Genomic DNA, 7315 nt, shown 5'->3' with positions numbered 1-7315 from the left:
CCAGCTGCATTCTGCACATGGGCACTGCAGCTACTGCATCACCTCACTGCATGGAGCTACTGAGAAATACATGCTCAAACTTACTTTGAAGTGGCCATCCCCCCAGAAGATCTTAGGGGGGGAAATACTCTTGAATTTGTTCTCAAAAGGCAGAAGTAATCTTACTACAGGATCATAGGACAGGGGCTCAGGTAGTACCGATGGCTGCGGCACAAAGCATCAAGTGTATTCAAACACCAACTCTCTTCTTCAAATGCAAAATGAGAATTCAGCAAAACCTTTAAAATTACTGTCTTCCTTTCCACTTGACTATACAATTCTAAGTCTGGATCTTCTGACAGGCTGAGAATAAACTATCTCCTCACTAAGCAGTAAACAATTATGCCATGGGACTCCACTCTTTGGAGGATTGGACCTGGAAATATGATAAGTATAGTAGCTAATGCTCAAATAGAACCAAACAAGTCCCCAAACCTAATACTACCACGGTTAATCTGCTGGCAACACTTTCTATTAAATATAGAAACCACTTCTCCAGCTCACAAGCCAATGATAAATAAATACCTTTTCCCTTTTCTTTTTTTTTTTTTTTTTTTTTTTTTTTTTTTTTTTTTTTTTTTCAGGAGAGCCTGGCACAGCCCCAGTGAGCCTGCTCAGCTTCTGTTGTGGAGCTGAGTAACAGGCAGCTGCAAACCTACTAAATACATGACCAGGCTGACATGCTGCAGCCCAGCTGCAGAGCAGGGACACAGGTTTTTCCCCTCTGCCTGTGGGTGACATGCTCTGAACAGGGCTGCAGTGGCTAAGGATGAGCAGCATCCCTTTCTCCTGCCTGTGGAGAACACATTGATGGGGAAAAGAAACTGGGTGCTTTGCTTGATGTGTGGGAGAAAAAGGAAAAAAGTCAAGAACTTTGATAGAACTGAAAGTGCTGAAAAAGTTTTTGCTACTGGTTTTCAGTGAGAGGAGTTTGTTAGATTAGGACTTGCACAAAAAAATAATGCCATGAGCAAGAATTTGCAGGTGCACAGGCCTACAGCCAGGGAAGCACCATGTGAGTGCAGAGTAACTGATGGGGAGAGAAAACCCTCAGTGTCTGCACTTTGAAGGGGACTGAGTATGGTTCCATAATCCACCTTTTTGGGCCTAATAACAGCAGCATCAGGACATTTATGTAACATTTATCAACTTTTCAGAATACCACTTAACAAATAAATCTTCTTGAGGAAGCTCGTAAATTGCTCAAGGATCCTTGGAGGAAATATGACTCTCTTATTTTCATGCTGCTAATGTGTCTTCCCTGTCACCCAACCCACAAGCAGATTCTGCTCTTAGAAGGTGATCTGTGACATTTGTGTGTGTCTGTTCCATGGCAGTGGCAGGACACTGGTCCTCCAGGTGACCAAGGGCTGGCTGAGTAAAGTGCACAGTCTGAGGGTGTTGTCAGAGGTGTGTGCCCTGACCTTGGTGCCTCCCACGGTTTCTAAAAGGTCTAAATGGTGTCTTATGACAGTTTTGTATAGAGATGTCTGAGGATTAAAATACATTTCTATAATAACTATGTGCAATTTACATATTCATTTGGCAATTCTTGAGACAAGGTACACAAAATGCACCTGCCTTGTTAGACAATTCCTTTGAAAAGGTCTTGTGAAAGCCTATGGCTATAACTTTGCTTTTTAAAAGCCTGTTTTTGGAAATGAATGTGTCCAGGCTCAGACTTCATAGTCCTCTTTACGCCCTGAGTTTTCTGCTAAGACTGCCAAGCTTGAGGCCATTTCTTATGGTGATCTTTGGGACACTATCAGGGCATATTTTGTTTTGCTGAACAATATTGTTTAGACTTTCCAGATCCCTTCTCAAGAAAGCTTCAGTTTTTCTGGAAAGAGTTCAGAGAGGAAAGTTTGTTGCTACTTGCAGCAGCTAATGGCTAAGAAATCAAAGCCAACAAATCATAATACAAATCAGCAAAAGGTAAGAATGAAACGATTTCCTGAGGAAGTATTCTGACAAACCAGAGCAACATTTCAAAATTATAACTTTTAAGTCACTTAATAAAATCAATTTCAGTACAGCTGTGCCCTAAGGAATAAGTGTCTATATTTAATTTCTCTTAAGCAAGAGGCATTTATCTGTAGGGAAAAGTTGCTTTGTTCATTTTCCTTGGGGGCAGTGACACAGCTTCAAATATATTTGATAGTATCCAGGTTTCTGCAAAACTGAGTGGTTTTGAAAGATGATTTATTTTAAGAGCTATAAAAACATGAGTAGAAGGATCACTGACTTACTTTAAGATATCATTTCCAGGCAGAACTGAATGGAAGAAATTATGTTTGTGTTACCTACATTTGGAGCTGCTACATCCCAGCAGAAAGATTTCCTACTGCCACCTCCATCATACTCAAGCACCTAAAAAACCTATTATGAGGCTGTGTCCTATACCAGGGCACTGCAAGTGTAAGTATTTCTTGAATGGTTCTGCAAGGTATCTTGAAGTGATCACTGCAAACTGGGAAACTGAGAAATCCTGAGTACAGCTTTTACCTCATATTCTGGTGTGAACTACAGGGAGCTAATTGTAGTGCTTAGCATGAATACAGTCATCTCGTTTCTTAGCAAAGGTGCAGTTATGCTAAATTAAATATGCTGAGATGAATAAGAATAATTATTCATCATGATATCTCCATGAATTTTCAGTGGTCAGGAAAATGACTCCCTTTTTAATACTAAAAATAGCTTTAACTGAATAGAGCATATTTGATGTTGCCATGAGTAAACTTGGGAGATGAAGCAGACTGAGTAACTACCTATGGATAACAAGAAAAAAACTCTGCCCATGGTAAGGGGCTAGAAATAGATGATCTTAATGATTCCTTCCAGCTCACACCATTCTGTGATTCTGTGAAAACACTGATTTTGGTTTTGTTTTTTTTTTCTCTCCCTCTTACTCAGTAGCCTGAGCTGTCAGTAGTGATGAGAAATGTACCCTGCAGGGGCAGCAAAGTACAGGTATGTTCCAGGAGAACGGAAAAAAAGACTGTGCTGGGTGTCACTGCTTGTGACAGTGTTATTAGTCAAAATAATGGAAGAGCTCAGAGGTGACTCATGAATGAAAATAACTGGGTAATTAACATCAGTGAACATTTATTTAGGAAAAACGGGTCCCTTCAAATTAATCCAGTCTGGCTGATGGGTTACAGGCAGAGATCTATTACTGATGGGCTGCAGTGACACTGTACCATACTGACAGTCTCCTGCTGCACAGGCAAACAACCATCACTTTAGTTATGAAAATCCATGGGCCAGTGTTTAAAGGTCTAGCAGGGCTGAAATGTTCACTGGCTTAACAAAGTCTGCTGCAGGTGCAGATAGTTTGGTTCTCTCTGGATTCAACACTACTGGCCAATACTGGAGCCTGTTGTTTCTCACATTATTGGGAAATTTAGTTAAGTGGGGAAGTTTTGGGGAGACCCACATGAGTAAGTGGAAGCTAATCTGCTTGTCCTAATGTGAGAGGCTTAAGGAGAATGACAAGAAGGGAAAGGGCAACTTGGAAATGAGTTTATACAGTCATAAAAATGTAACTGAATTCAGGGGCTGAAAGCCAAAATGGGTCAAATAGTCTCATAAAGACATTCTAACAGAATTTCCAACAGAAATGCTCCAGTTCAACCAGGAGCTAATCTAAATAGATGTTGTGTGCTTTGAGTCACACAAGACAATTGTTCTCTCTTGCCTTGCAGGATATCAACCATAGATGGGCTGAAACCACAGAGTTCCCCTCTGGGATCTCAGCCTTGTTATCAGATTGGTGAGGTTTGGGTTAAATAAAATACAAAATGAATACATTATAATCTGTTTGTTCCTCCCATTTTGCTTCAGGGCACTAACTGTGGGAAAATCACGAAGTGCTTGAATTCTTCCCAAGCTTGGGCAGCATCCCACATCTCAGAGGCAAAATGGCACATGAAACATTTCCTGTTTCCAAGCATTTTCTGTGGGGCTACCAGGTGCCTCTTTCCTGCAGTCCTGTAAGCTGTGCTGCTAATTCATCATGGGGAGCATCTCAGAGCTTGGTGAGGAAGGACAGATTCCCTAATGCACTTCTGTGTTTTCCGTACTGTATTGTTCATGATACTTGAGAGAACCCAGTGATGTAAACACACCCAGATGTGTGAAACATGCCCTTGGCCTCATCTGCCATCCTGCTCTGGGAGTGCTGTGAAGTATTTCCATTCTGGGTTACCAGTTTCTGTGGGAAGGGGGCTGTTTGGAGAAGAATACTCACGTATGCAGCGGGGCTGGGTCCTTGGAATGAGGCAGCTGGATCCCATCCCTGGCTCACAACAGCATTTTCTGTTGTGTGGTGGCACTGGCACCATGAAATGTCAGGTCTCAAAATGGAAATGGCTGGCATTGTTTAGGATTGATTCCAGCAAATGCCTTTTGGATAGAAGCACTCTTTTGCTGCCCCTTCTCTGTGACCTCGTGAGGAGAAGTATCTAAAATAGGTCATTGTTATGCACGGAGAGAACCCTGTTCCCTAAGCTCCCTTGGTTTCCAAGTAAACGAACTTTGGAGGTAAGTTAGCAAAAGAGGCTGATTCATTAGCAGCAAGGGAAATCTGTGTGCTGGAGGGGAGCCCAGCTGCCCAGAGGGATTTACGTAGTGACATGCTTCTCAAATCTTTATAGAACAGGCTGAGTGATACACACACGGGCTTGAACTGTATCACAATCACATGCTTGCTAGGCTCAGTTCTTATCTCATGGGTTTCTCTGGAGAGTATCAGTTGCTCCAGTCCTTCACAGGGCTTTAAATTTGTAAGGGAAGAAGTCACAGTGAGGTGTCCTCTAATGTGAGAAAATTCTGAATCTGTTTTCTTTTCCAAATTAGGTCACCTTTTAAGGCAGTTCTGGATGAAGTTTGTCCCCACAGTTATAGAGGCTGTAAATAACATAGGCATTACAGCATGTTTGACAGGATTTCATTGCGCCATCACTACTCTATCCCAACATCATATCTCAAATTAATAACAAATTAATTTTATCTGCTGAAAGACCCCAACTGTCACCCTCCTGTCCGGAATGAGATAATTTTGGGCAGTTACTCGCTTAGAGCAGGAATGGGGCCAGCACATTTTTCTGGCATCATTACCGAGGGCAGGCTTGTGCACAGGCATGAGTGCTCCCCTTTGTCCCGTCATGTGGAGTTCAGGGAGGAGAATTCAGTCCCTTTGGAGCATCTTCCGCCTCTTTGTTGGTGTGTCAAGCACTGGTGCCAATTAGTGCCAGTGATGAGAAGGGCACTCGTCCACAAGATCAGAAGCAGAAATGCACAAACTGCTCTTGCAGAGGACGCTCAGCAGCTGTCGGATTATAAAGATCTCTGGCCCCTCCTGACCTGGGCCAGATTTGAACCATTGACCTAGAAGCAAAAAGCTTGAAATCCCTGCTCAAGCCACAGGATATAGAGGACTTGCAGAGCCTCATTCACATTCAGTTGCTGCCATCTAATGGCAGATGGAGTGGAAAGGCCTCAAGCAATAGAAAACAACATAAATACCACCCTTGGGACTCTAGTAGATGGTAGAACCTGCACAGAGAGTTCTCATCAGAGTCCTGGGGATTTAGGCTGGGTTTATTCCTCTAAAGAATAGTTTGACAAAGGACTGCTGTGCTGCAACTCAACACAGAAGTGTCCCGCTACAGACACTGGGTCTTCACAACATTTCTGCTCTTCTCTGCTGGGTTGTTTCCATACAGGCAACCTCAGGAAAAGTTTGTGATCATAGCTTGGCTTAACAACTGCCCCAAGGGCAATGGCAATTGAGTGGTGAGTGCCTATAACAAGGGGAGTTGATGAGAAAAAGAAGGTAGGAAATGGCATTTTTAATTTTTCTTAATACCACTGATGCACACAAAACATTTGGACTTCCCAGAACTTTGCATCAGGAGAAGGAGGTGGAGATTAGAACAAAATTACACAACTATCTAGAAATTATTTGGGCTGGCCTAGCAGACAATAAAGCTCACTTTCCTTCAAATACTACATAAAGGAACACAAAAGAGAAGAGATCTCTTGATTTCTTCTTCTCCCCCTTTACCAGCTCCGGGAAGTTCCTGCTGTTTGCTGCCTCTAAACACTCAGATTTATAATGTAAAAAGTATTGATCATGTATCAGTTTTGCACTGCCTGTTTCTGTCGATGCACATATCTCCAAATAATTATTTTAAGCCATGCTAGCTAACACTGTCTCACAGAGGAGAAAGGCTGGAGACTGCATCTTCCTTTATGCATCCCTGAGCTGCAGCGGGTGGGTATCCAGAGGCATGTCCCATGATGGGAATGCAGCCTGATGAGCCATGCAGCAGTCCCCAGAAGCCTTAACACAGACCCAGTGGTATTATGTGAGCTTGCATGGCCCAGCAGTCCAACTTAGTCTGTGACCAGGGCTAACTGAAGTAATAAATCAAGATTTATATTTGAGAAATGTCTCCAGTGCTGCCTAGTCACCCAAGAAATGCCATTTTATAGGAGAAAACTGGGAAGGAAAAAAAATCAAATCTTCAGACAGAATACTGAAGAAAGCTGTAAAAGTCTACTCTTCTTAGCTGAGGGAATAATTGCTGGAAATAAAGTCCAGTTGTGAAGCAACGTGGAGGGAACAAAGGGAACACCAATCTTGTTATTTTTCTCCCTCCTGAAAGAAACAGTCTTCAAAAACACTGTGGGGAGACACAGAAATGAGTGTATTGAGTCCTCACCTTGCAACTGCTGGTGCTACCTGCACATCTGTGAGAGAGCAGAGGAAAGCAGCACATGTGAACTGTAACTTAGGGGGCAGATAAAACATTTTAGCATGAAGTGCTCAGCTTTGTGCCATCAAGCACTTCCCAGGCCGCAAGGAGCAGCTGAGCTATCCTATCTAAAGGGTCCCTGGAGCTCTGTTTGCAATCAGGGTTCAGCCACTGTTCCCTTACGTCAAAGCCAGGATCTATCCAAACAATGTTGCTGCACTTCCGAGAATGAGCAGCTTTGTGCCGCTGCTGAAAGGCAGCCTACTCAAATACACACCCGCTGGGGATGCTCCAGGGACTGCAGCCTGGTACATCAGGTCATGGCACAAGAGGCAGGTCTTCTGCACCCACAGTGAGCTCTGGCAGCGAGCTGGGAGCTCTTGTTGGGGCTGCTGCTCACAGCCAGGTGTGAGGTCCCTTGTGGAACAGTTACATCCCTGAGCTGGAGGAATTACCAAAATGCCCTTGTCAATCAAGTTCCCTGGGAGGATTTGTGCTTGCTCTGTAGATATTTT

The sequence above is a fragment of the Zosterops lateralis genome (assembly GCF_965231275.1).
Source record: "Zosterops lateralis genome assembly, chromosome: 11".
NCBI lineage: Eukaryota > Metazoa > Chordata > Aves > Passeriformes > Zosteropidae > Zosterops > Zosterops lateralis.
The sequence above is the reverse complement of the archived record's forward strand: the minus strand, read 5'-3'. Positions refer to the sequence as shown.